Source organism: Molothrus aeneus, chromosome 1 (genome assembly GCF_037042795.1).
Source record: "Molothrus aeneus isolate 106 chromosome 1, BPBGC_Maene_1.0, whole genome shotgun sequence".
Lineage (NCBI taxonomy): Eukaryota > Metazoa > Chordata > Aves > Passeriformes > Icteridae > Molothrus > Molothrus aeneus.
The window spans coordinates 139,209,615-139,223,084 of record NC_089646.1 but is presented as its reverse complement, the minus strand read 5'-3'; the positions used below and the strand labels follow the sequence as shown (position 1 = coordinate 139,223,084).

Genomic DNA, 13,470 nt, shown 5'->3' with positions numbered 1-13,470 from the left:
TGCAGTAGCAGGAGGGGCATGGCCAGGACAGGAGGTTTTTCTTTACCACCTCATGTGATTGTCAGGGATGGGGGAAGGAAGGCTCTTTGAGAAGAAGTGGTTCCTTCAGATCCTGCAAGCCTGGCAGAGAGAGCCATCTGGTACTGTCTATTATCATCTGGCTTCTTTTCCATGTGAATTGTTTCTTTTCTTATGCCCTCTGTCATTAATACTATTTCTGTTACTGATCTTATTCTTATCTCATTGCTGTTTACAGTAAATTTTTCTTATCTCAAACCATGATCTTTTGAGCCTCCAGTTCTTATCTCCAGCCACCCACAAGAGGGACGGGGCATGGGGTAGCAAGTGGCAGTATGGTTTTAGTGCACTGCGAAACTTGCTTGACCTACTATTTTCTTTTTTTGTTTTTTTTCGAAAGAATGTCATTCTCAATGTCTTGCATGAAAAATATACCTCTCATATGTTGCCAATGTCATTTCTAAACTAGGGAAAGAGGATCGAAGTGATAATGCAGTTGAAGTAAAACAGTTTGACAAAAAAAAAATACAGCTGCCCTAGGCTGTAATTATTTTTTATTTAATAGACTGAGAGTGAGTTAACAGATCTGGAGCACTGACTAGAGTGAGAATTAGAAATTTAATTTTAATAAAAGCTGCATAGAGAAAGCCTACCAATAAATAAGGCAATATATTGTTTGATATAAAAGTACACTAGTTTCAAAGCATCCTACTGAAACGCTTCAATGAAGGTGTGTAGACATTTTCCTACATTATGTCAGTCCTATATATAGTCTTTCTTAAAAACTAAAGTAAGTCTTTGGTCACTAGTAATGTTTTTTAATTAGATATTTTTGTGGTATATAACACAACACATTTTAAATCTATGATAATGCCTAACAGATCGATCAGTGATTAATGCTATAAACCTAAATAAAAGCAGAAGAATGAAAGTATATTTCACATCTACTTTGCACAGGCTGTGTTTTCTGAGATTATTTTACCAAGGCAGTAGTCAAAGCTGCAGACCTAGCTGCTGATTTGAAATAAACTGTTTTGTACAGTTTAAACTTCTGGCTTCAAATCTACTCTGAGTGGAAGAGCAAGGGAGACAAAATTATGTGTTCACTTCTCTGAAAGTACATCTATGAGCAATACAGTAGTGAGAAAAAAAAAAAAAGAAAGTATAATTAATGATATTATTTTTCTTCTCCTAAATAAAACACTGTTATGAAGTGCAAGTACTCAGGGTTCTCTGAAAGGAACAAGGCAATTAGTTGGAATGCTTTTCACTTAGGCCCAGTAATTGTAACCCAAAAAGTTTTTTTTCTTGAGTCTCTTACAAAATAATGTGTGAACAGGAAAAGAATCCAAGGCTGTACAGCTAACAACTAGTGACATGTACTTTATTGTGAAGAAGGTACTACTCAGATAATAACATTCTGAGACCACTTGTGCACGTTGCATGATCCATCACTTCATTGGCCAATTTTATTGAGAAAAATGAGTGGAAGAGTTTAGACGGCAGACAGTAAGTAGGAGGCCATCGCCCTGCTACTACAAAAGTGTTCTGAAACACAGAAATGTGAAGATCTTGCTAATCTTGAACATGGGCAATCTTCCAATCTTGCTTCATTGTGTTATTACACAATTGCTTCCATGCTTTGAGAAAACAAACCACAATCACACTTTCATAGCATCTGACTGTCTAAGTAATATTTTCTGAAAAGAAAAAAACTGGTAGAAGTAAAAGATCTGAATTTTGTTTATTGCTAATTTTTCTATTACAGTCTCTGAACTGAAGGAGAAAGGAAACACCTGCAATTTTTTGTTGCTTTTCTGTAGATCTTAACAGTAGCCTGTATATCACAGAAGGGATACCCAAAGAGACAACAGATCTAGAAAAATCGGTTTTGTTGATGACTCTTGTGATGGCAATAATAAAATCATTCATAAAACTATTATCTATATAAACACAAATTATATTAAGTTGAAGTTAATTGTATCTTTCAAAACTCCTCATTATAGTTCTGGGCAGAAGTGACTTTTTAATATAGGAAAATGAAAAAAAAAATGTAGCAAGGGACCATGAAATGGGCTAATGAGGTATTTAAGTAAGGTGCCCAAATTTGTAGGCTGGTCTTCCTTTGATAAATTTGTTTTTAAGTCTCTCTCTAATACTTACGGAGACTAACCTCTTTAGTAATATACATAGTAGAAGGAATAAACAATTTAAACTCTGGAGTAACAATAGTAATAATAAGAAGAATACAATAATAGAACACTATTTTGCCAAAATAAAAAAAGAACTTTATTAAGATAGGAGGTTTAATTCAAACCATACTATTAATTATGTAATAAGGGTTCTAAATTTAATGGCAAAGTCACTTTGAAAAAGCTCTGTTTCTTCAGTCACCTCTCAGTTAATTTAGAGCTACTAATTAAAAGTACAACAGCTTTCTACATAAAATAATTATCTTTTATCATCCAACTAGTAAATGTTAATTTTTAGATCAGATGATTAATCTCTTCATTCATCTGAAACAAATTTTCATTTCAGTTTACTGAATCATATGGATGAAATTAATATTTGAGTATATATTTTTCTTTTCATTTGTAGGCAACCCCAAAGAACTCCCAGTGGACACACAAAAAAAAAAAAAAAAAACAAAAACCAAAAAACAACAAAAGAGAGAAAACATGGAAATAATCCTTCATAGTCAAAATCATCAAAAATTATATAAAGGAAACCTGTGAAAGGAAAAAGTTAAAATGTTCCATCCATCTGATGGCAGTAAATATGAGAAACAAGACTTCATCAGTATGATCCTTATAGTAAATAGAACCACTTATCAGTCGCCAGTCTGGCAACAGATGTGTTGCCAGTCTGCCTGAGTCTATAACTGAAATGTGAAGTCAGAACCTAGGGAGGTTTTCAAGACCTAAATGAGAAAGTTTTTTGTTTTTGGAGAAAGCAAATCTTGCATAACAATCAGCTTGTCATTTCAGGATCTACAGTCCTTTATAGAAAATGGGAATGGGAGAAAGGAGGCTGAGAACAGGAGGAACATATGGCTTGGAGAAACAAAAGTTTGACTTGGTGATTCAATAATGAGAAACCTTAAAAAACACAGGCTTTTTAGAAGCCTATTTCTTATTGTCTATTATTACTTCTAAACAGTGCAAGTGGGTGTTTACCATTACATGTATTTTAAAATGATAGGTCTCTCCAGGCCTCAAGTATTGAAGCAAAAAGCAAAGTATTCCATCCAAATTTACATTTAATACATGCACTGTTAGAGTGGAACTTGAAGTGTGATAGTCACAACAAGAGAACCACATTGCTCTGACATCATCCCAAACATTTACAAGACCTGGACAGATGTGGCACAGGTGCTTTATCAGACCAGTGCTCTTGCATGGTCTCACCCCATGTAAGTAACAAAGATGATGTTTGCCTTTTTCTTCTCATGCAACCCTTATATAATCAGTTTGAGCTGGGCAAGTCTCATTACCCAAGTGTTGGTTTCAGGGAGGCTTTACATTTTCATAAAATATAGGTATATGTACATGTATATGTATCCATCCATATATACATATATATATATATATATATATGTACACACTACTTTTCCTACTCTTCCCATTCTTTCTTTTGCTATTCATCCCTTGTAATCATCTATATGGTCCTCCTCCAGTTTCCTGCCTTATTGACATGCCCCAGGTTCTACCTCTCAGAACCAATAGGGCTGTCATCCTTCAGTTGTTCCCATGATGGCCTCCAAAACCAGAAATTCAACATTTTCATTAAGTAACAACTCAAAGTAATTTTGTCTCACCAAACAGCCATATTTTAACAGTCTTTCAATGACTTCCCAAAATGCAATATTTCCCTCTTCGAGAATTTATTCACATTTTCCTGAAATTTACTCATGTTATCAGAACAGATGCAATTCATCTCTATCTAAAATTCAACTAGAAAATTTCTTGTAAAATTACTATAAATAAACAACTGGATACAAACAGCAAGTGGCTAACAGCCCCCTCCCCTTTTTTCAGTAAAACAGATTGTTCAGAGATTCTCTTTCTAAGCAAGTGGAATAATCAGCCAGTTCTGCAGTCAGGAATATACATTGAAGAAATGTAAAGCAAAATATAGTGGGGACTGCAAAGACCTTTTTATTTGTTTTCTAAACAAAGGAAATTAAATAGAAATCACTGAGAGAAATCCAGTATCTTTGAAATTTGTATCTGTGCACCCAGTGGTGAACACAAATATTTGAGTCAATAAAGGTAATCTTACTTGAGAGAGAATTGGCTTATATCCAGAGGAACATAATGAAGAGGAAAAGTAAGAAATATGGATTACAAGTACGTAAACAGGGCCTAACAGTGAACCATTTTATAAGCAGAAGATGTTTTGTGAAAGAGATTTTTGCAGTTCCTTGATCCTAGTCTGATCCTAATGAGCTCCTTCCCTGAAATATATCAGAATATTTCAGGGTGGAAACTTGGCCATGGTCACACTAACTTTTCATGTATCTCTTTCCAGGTCTCTCTGTCTCTTACTGCCAACAAGTGAAAAATGTATCAGGGAGGCAGCATTTCTGCAGTTGTTCTGTTAGCATGATTTTCCTACTGATTTTTGGAGCTACAAAATAGGAAAATGCAGTGGAGGGTGAGAAACATAGCAAAAAACCCCAAACTGCTAAAACCAAAGAACACAAAATCCAAGAGAAAGAAAAGCCTGGTCCCTACAACTTGCCAGGCTTGAAGACTTATAAAGCAACTATTTTACTCATGAAAAGATTTACAGTAAAAATTATGCCTTCATTATTAATCTAACTTTATGATAAGATGTCCAAACAAATGGAGATTGAAGACTTTGCTATTGTCCTTCCAAAGTACTGAAATCTTGTCCTAAGAAGTAAACCAAATAGAAAACAGAATTTTTCAGAATATATATCACCATTCAGTCTCCTCCTTGGGACAGTAACATGTGTTGAAAAGCTTTAAGCAATGATTTTAATGTAATTTTTCATCCAATATTTGGAATAACCAGAAATCCAGACTAATTTCAGCTATTTTAATAACAGTCTTTTCTGTGAAAAAGATTTGATGATTAAATATTTGGAGCAGCTGGAGTCACACTGCTTAGAAAATTAAAACAAACAAACAAACAAGAAAAAGTCTTTAGAAATCTTGCATCAATTCAATCACATTAGAGTGAAATTATTTTACTTATTGGGGAACTGTGAATTTCTTTGAAGACCACAGATGTGGTCTTATTCGACTTTGGGCTTAGGGCATTAAAAAGGCAGCTCTACTGGTGCCATAGTTTATAGTCAAACCCAATAGCTTAAGCTATTTTGTCGTCTGTATGTAATTGGTCATTATTATATTCAAATGCATCATTAATATTTGAGCCAAAACTAATCATTTTTATTGGAAAAATCTAAAAACAGCACTGAAAAAGTGACTTCAGATCATATGAAGTAACTAAATTCTTTAAATTTCATTTCAAAAATATATTGAATAGTTTGAGGTCCTTTAAATGTCACCCTATGGTGACTTTTTTATTGGCATCTGCTCACTTGGCAAGCATGTTAAGCACTGAACCAATTAATGAAGTACTCCCCAGCTGTGAGTTTGAGTACATAAAATCATCTAGCTCTTCCTTTCAGAACCTAGGAGATTCATAGTTCAGTGGAAAGTAATGCAAAATGACCTTCTGGAACTTCTGTAATTTATATTGTTAGCATCTTAATGACACAACTTTGTCCTTGAATTAGAAAATCAAACCAGAAGTTAATAGTTATACAACTAATGATCACCTCTCTTCTTCAAAAAAATCTTAGGCTGCAAACTCCAGCTATTCTATGGAAAGCCTGTAGCACAGTAATCCATGTATACTTGAAATTATAATAAAAAAATATTCACTATCTATCAGGTATGTTTGATAGACAATATTTTACCACTGGAAGATTCCTATTTAAAAAAAAAAAAAGTAGTCAGTATTATTGTTCTGTGTTTCAAATACAATGAAAAATAAAAATATTTGGCACAACCTTGTTAAAAGTAGCAAAATATTCTTCAAAAGAATAAATTCGTACATTAAAGGATAAATAATTTCACAGTTCTTATATTTAAGTTAAATTCTTGTGCTATAACTATTTTTATACTAAATTATGAAAATATTCATATTATAAATAGCAGTTTTAGGTGCATATATTGTCTATTCTGGACAAGCGAATACCTAATACTCACTAAAGTTCCTGCCAAAACCTCAAATAAAATTATTTCCAGCATATAATTAATTCTGCCTTTCATTTTCCCTTTTCATAAATCCATTCATTCTGAAGACAGGCTAGAGGGCATGGCTTCCTGTACCTGTAGAAAAACTAACACAATGCAGTGCATCACCTCCAATTCTTCTTGTGTCCAACAACACTCTAAGAAGGAGAGATATTATTGTCAAATATGCACCTAATAGTAGCACATTATTAGACATTTTGTTCACCTCCACAATTAGGTTTAAAACATTTGAGGGTGAGGAATCACTAAGAATAGCTTGAATTTGAATTAACCAATCCCAAGGCACTAAATGATTGCTCACTGAAATGTATCAGAAATTGCCAGCGTTACAACATATGCATAAGATAAAATAATGAAGTTCTGTGTGTGCAATGTGACTGCAGGATGGATGGAGATCACATATGCAATGTTCTCTAATTCATTTAACCCTTTGTAGCTGCCAGAACAAATATGATAAAATAAGGCTGTGTTGTTTCTTTTAAATTACAAATAAATGATGTTCTTTCAAAAATTGCAGATAGATGTTTTAGATGGGTTGAATCACACCATGGGAATATGTATCTCTATTTGTTGATTAGAGCAAGGATCTGAATGCCTTAGATAAGATATCTATTTAATTTGGTGTATAACTAAAACAAGAGGAAATGTATTCCAGCTTTGGATTCAATTGCATGTATACACACCTATTTGCTTTGCCTGCAAGCCTAAATCTGCAGTGTTTAAAGTTAGCACTTCTAGACATTCACAGATTTAGATCATTCCCACTTGGATTATGCAGATTAAAACACAAATCCTGTTGCTGTATCCAACTCCAAAAGTCCAGAATTTACATTTATAGATGAAGACTTTTTTTATTTCCATTAAGATTTTCATGTCCATTTAGGATGTAGAAGATAGAGTTCAAAGCTTTTTATTTCTGGCTCAACACCACTACATTCTTTTCTTGCTAAATTGTGCAGAATACAATGAGTCAGATTCTACCAATTTTATTGTATTCATTATATAGCTATACAGTTTTCTTACTTTAAGGAAGAAATGAACCATGACTTCGTATGGTTAATTTTATGCATTGTGAATTTCAGAAAAATTGTCCATTTATCATATTTAATCAAAATAATAGTGGAAAATAAATTCATACTCAGTCATTCAATGCACATTGAATGAACATTGAGAATATTCAACTTCTATTGTGGTAGGAGGGTGCATTAATTTATTTCAAGCACAACGAACACAATCTACACATTTTTCTGGCCCTAATCAACCTGATTCCATGCTTAACCCTCTTCAGTTCTCTTCATTAACTCTCAAAATTAAATTTGAAAAAGAGTCAAATGAAAAGACATATACCTATCATGTTACGTCCACCCACAGAATTTGCAAATTCAAACAATATTCTGGCAATGAGCTAAATTAACATAAAGCAGCATTTACACAAATGTGAACGCTTCCATACCGAAACACTCATTTTCATTAATTCATTAAAAATAATTACTTCAGCAATTGTAATTAAATATTACATATAAATATTACCTTTATTAAGCTTATTATCTCTGGGATGAAAAGTACTTCTGTGTCTGCCTGATATCCTTTGCACAATGATCTCTCAGTTCTGGCCAGGGTTTCTAAAGTTTATAATGGATGAAACTCCTGCTAATGTACTTTTGAATGAAGCTTAATTAGCTGACTGGAGAAAACTGAAGAAAAGGACAGCCATAAAATTTTTAAAGCTGAGCTCTTGAAGTTTAGCTTTAAGAATTTACTAAGAATCATTCTAGTCTAACTAGTACAAGATCGCTTGAAAATATTGCAGTATCAGAATGGTGGTAAGAGAAGTAACAACATGGCAACAGAGTTAATAGAATACCAAGAAAAAAGGATGAGGTGTGAATTTTCTATCAACTATTGGTATTACTTATACAGAAGGTACTTCTTCCTATTGTTCACAATAAATATTTGTATGCACACCCTCAGTATTCCATGATGATCACTCTATACTTTAGAAAGCTGAGAAAACAAATCAGAAAACTGAATTACTCAACTAAATTTGATTTAATTAAATTTCTGGATTAACTGATACATATTTTTAAAATATTTTTATTTTTTATATGAAGTGCCCTGTGATAGTCAGTTTTTATGTTTTAATGCAAAAATTTTGTGAACAAATACAAAAACATAGATGATTTTTTTCTTTAAAAAATAGTTTTATGGTTACATAAAAAAGTGTAAATAAATAAATGGTCCCTTTTCTTGGAAGTCATTTTGATTTGAAGTAATTTTCTTTTTGGGAAAGAAAGGTGAGCTAACTTGCTTTTTATAAAATATAGGGTACAAGCTGGATCGCTGTCTCTTTCTTCTGAAATTAGTGTCTTGAAACTTTATACAGTTGGACACTCAAGCTTTGGGAGCAGTCTTTGTGGCTTCACTCCATCTTGTTGACAAGTAATCATTGCTTGAACGGTGCAGTCTCACAGCTTTGAAGTGTTTGCTTGTATAAAAAGAGGGTAGGAGCAGAATCAGATTCCTGCCTATGGTGGCATTTTGATATTTTAGAAAATATTCATTCATTTCTATCTCCCTTTCAGCAAAGTATTGCTTAATTCAATAATTGTTTAGTTTATGTTTAAAAATATTGATCCAAGCTATTTAGCCAGACATTTCCATCCATTTTTACCTAAGATGGAGATTTAAACCCTCCACATTTTAAAAATGTCAGTCCATATGCATCTGCCACATTTCTTAAATTATATTAAGATGTACATAGCAGTGATGATGGATTCAAGTTACTAAAATGTTTTTACTGTAGATCTACATCTGTAGATATACAGATGTTTGACTCTAATTCAGATAAGTATTATCATAAATAGAATTTTGGTTCTCATTCCATCTTGATATGAGGTTGTCATTTGGCACATTCTGCTCCTTATGGTCTGTCCTTGCCTATCTTTTTCTTTCCAAATGTAATCTGAGTTTGCAATCAAATCAAACTACTGAAATAACTTTACTGTGACACGACTGTTAAGGGGTCTAATAGTTGTAGATGCAGTGAGCTGTCTAACAGAAAACCTATGCTGACACCATTGTTTGATCAGTGTGTATTTTCACTGGCAGGATAAAATCTGTAGGTTTACCTTCTAGTAATTGGTAAAAATTATTCTTTCAAGGACATTATTAATAATAACAATAATCCCAAAGTTCAGCTGTTTGGTTCTACTTCTTTTTTTCCTTTGTTGCTAATATGGAATAACTCATGTCTATCTCTTTGAAATTCAAGACAAGACATAAGCAAAATGAAAATGACATAAATGTGTATGCAAATATAAGCCAGTTATTCAGGAACTGAAGAGAATAGTGGAATTAAATTTCCCTGTTTACAGTAAGCAAACTGGATCTACCTTCATTGCCATAATTCTAAGAAGTCTTCTCCCAAAATATCATTCTTATCAATAAAATTCTTGCTATTTTTTATTATATTTTCCTGTAGATGTAAAGCAAATGTTTCCATGGAAACTAGACATTTTCCCTATTAATGTTTTAGCTTCTAGGTGGGAAAAGATAGCTCTGCTTTAAATTTCATAATTTTTGATGGCAACTGAGAAAACATATTTATTTTGTGGTAGCGTAGCTCAAAGCCACACGTACATACCTTACCATGAATGTTCAATCTATCTTTTTGCTCTAACAAAAAGGAAAGCCATTTGCTGAGGCCAGCTGATATAAAATCGATTTTGCTATTAAAAATATTAATTTAAAAAGAAGTATAGATGACACCATTATACAGAGCAGAGCATACAATTTAGATCATGTCCATCAGGGAAAATAACTAAAATCTCAAACATCTGCATTTTAATTGTGACCAAAGCTGTATTTCAGGACTGAACAATTAACAGTCATTACTCCGCTTTAAATATCAGTGGGAGAGTGTCAGATAAGAAGCTGAGTCTTCCATGTTTACAGAAGATTTTGCCTGTGGCATACTGTGTGCTTTTGTGAATCATTTATCTTGTAGCTTAAACCTGTCATGGTATGAAATATTGCAGCTGTGATTCTGCATGACAGAATAATGAAACACTGGGAAAAAGTCCACATTGAAATGACTTTTCCACTGAATTTTTGACTTGAGAACCCAAGAAGCTGCAGATGAAATAGTTTTTCTTTTCAGTCCATCAAAAACGAATCCAGGTTCCCTTCTACACACTGAATATATTATTACATTGTTTGTGGGTTTTGTCTCTATTGACCAGGTTTTCACCTTTTTTTTTCTCTAACTGTTCTTTAAGTTCTCATATACTGTATTGGATGCCAAAACCAGTTCTTGAAGAGTTTCCATTCAGCAAATATTTGATTGCTGTATTTCACTTTGAAAGTTGGAGCCACAGAGAAGATGACAGATTTGTTGCTGTTTTCTTTAGGAAAATTAAATTATCATATGTCAGCAGCTTTGCTGGAGTACCCCTTTGTAGCAACTTAGACTACATTGTGCGCCAGCCATACCGCTTGTAGTTCTCCTTAGCAGAGCCCTCTGGAATGCATCAAGGTTACAAAGACATAAACTATTCTAAAATAAGAAAGAAGAGGCTGAGAGACAGAATATCAAGACCACAAGAACTTGATAACAGAGAGCTATGAGGCACCTGGACTGTAACCAATCACATACTCTGAAGAGTGCGTGCCGAACGCATGGACAGGATAGCGGCACCAATCAAGAAAGGTGTGATCAGTGTGTGCAGTAGCTGTAGAATCTCCAAATAAGTGCATAATGTAAACAGTAAATGGCTTCTGCTCAATCATACTGGTTAGTCACACAGGAGTCCTGGTTTCCCACACTCCTTCATTCTCAAAAAGATTATTTTGACTCTTTTTTGTTGTGAGTAATCTCTGTCAAATCTACACGATGTGATATATATTACCAAGTGAATTAAATATGAAATCTTATGTCTTTTTCCACAAAGGCCAGATTTATTTGTGACCATTTCTCAGTGAGTGATCCCTACATACCAACAATTGCAAGTGAAGACTTAACGCAATATCTTCTATCAGGATCCAAAACAACAGAGTTACAGGAAAAAAAAGATTCTACTTGCTAAAATTGATCTGAAAGACCTCAGCATTGCCATTTTATGGCTATTCTTCTCTGAACTTAAATATATTTTGATGAGTGAGAGGTAAAAGCTATTAGATAAAACACATTCATTAGTCATACTGTAAAATTTCAGGCTGAGACAAATAATTACATTGAATGTAAAAAACTTCAGTTAAATCAGTTGTCAAAATTTGCTTTTCTTAATGTTTTTTACTGGAATAATTTTATTGAAGACAAATTGCAGAAAGAGCCCAGGTAAGGAAAAAATCTGTATTAATAACTTACAAAAAAAATTACACATCACTGTACAATTCAAAGAAAGATTCAGATTTTAAAATGCAAGCTTCTGGGTGTGAGGAATTCTGCTGCCTATTTTGTATGAGTATCATTGGAAAAAACCAGCTAAAACAGAAATATATGTTTTGGCACTTGTTTCAATGTGTCATATCATCCTCATTTTGAGTGGTTACTACCAGATACTTTTTTTACCTTTCTCTTTCAACAGACTTTTGTGTTCTGCATTCAGAAAAGTGGATCAAATATCTTCTATGACATATTCTACAGGTACCTGAACTAATTGTCAAAATACACTATTTAAATACAAGAAAAAAAAAAATAAAGGTTTATCCCAAAGTAGGACAGACAAAATGTTTAGGTATTCTATGACATTTATATTCCACAATATGTCAATGAATCCTTATATGCTAAGGTTAAGCATATTTAATAATTTTTATTTGCATCAGCATTTTGTCTAATCACCGTGAAACAGTTAAACAGAATTCCTTAATACTGTTACTATCATGCTTAGTGTGTAAGAAAACCAGTATTTCTCAAATTATTCCAAATAACTATGCAGAGCATAGTGGGATTGTCTCCATTTCCATGTGCTGTTTTTGGAAATCTGGTTTATTTCTGGAAATCACAAAACTACACATTTTGAATCCATTATTGTAGTAATTTTAAGGCTTTACATGTTGACATCTATTTCAAAAACTGAGCACCACTATAATGATATTCAATGAGTAACTTCAAATTTGATGAAAATGGGAGGGTATAAACTTCTCAGTTTATCTAAAAATTATTAGATGTGTCAAAAGTCCATGCTTATAATAGCTAGAAATAAACCAAGAATTGTGCAGATCTGTTTAATTTTTTCTTAATATTTTTGGAATAATGAGAAATTGGCACGACTTAGGAGACAATACTTTTAAAAACCTTATTTATTTTGTAGTAGTCTACGCACCTCTACACTATACCTAAGAATAAGCTAATTCGATATTAAGGGAGTTCAGATATCATGAGTATGGCAGATGGACACACAGCAGCTGACACATTGTCTTTAATTTGGCCAAGATGTTTGCAGAATCAACATGAAAGAAGGTTAAGAAATACCCATCCTCATCCCCAGGCACCTGTTATTTGATAACCTGAAATGTGAGCTGGGGGTCATAATGAAGTCCTGATTTTCCAAGCATAAAACCACAGCATGGATATTTAAAGCTTAAATGATACTCAATATGTGGCATACTGCTTACCAAGAAGTCAAAGTGAACAAAAAACCCATCAGCAGGTATCACAGACATTTAATAATAAAGTGAGATAGAATAATTCATAAATCCAGGGAGGCAAACTGTCTTTGTATGGGACAGAAGACACCATTAAAATATTTGTCTAATCAACAGAAAAAATGTTAGTATGGAGGTGGAGTTTTGATGGAGGATCAGAGAATCTACAAAACCCGAGCAGAAACCTGCTGCTCTAATTTCATTTGTCAATAAAGACTATGCCATTGTCTCATGATGCAGAGAAGCCAAGGGTTAAAAAAGCAATGCTACCAAATATTTAAGATAAACATTGCTTCCCCTGCTTACATGGACTTACTGGAGCTATGCTTCACTTTCTAGAGCATAGGCACATGACCCTGGGTGAAAAGAAACCTGAAGCAGTACCACAAATATATTTGGTTAGCATCACAGTAGTATTCTAAGTTACATGCTAGTTATCAGTGAGACAAAAACACTGAACACTAATTTCAAGAGATAAAGGCCAACATAAGTGTTTTGAGAAAATAATGCACTA

General features: G+C 33.3%; 1 protein-coding gene across 1 annotated transcript in view; it reads right to left on the bottom strand.

Moving 5' to 3' along the window:
- CSMD3 (CUB and Sushi multiple domains 3) overlaps positions 1-13,470 on the bottom strand; it is a 597,171-nt gene that overhangs the window by 125,353 nt on the left and 458,348 nt on the right. The window lies entirely within an intron of this gene.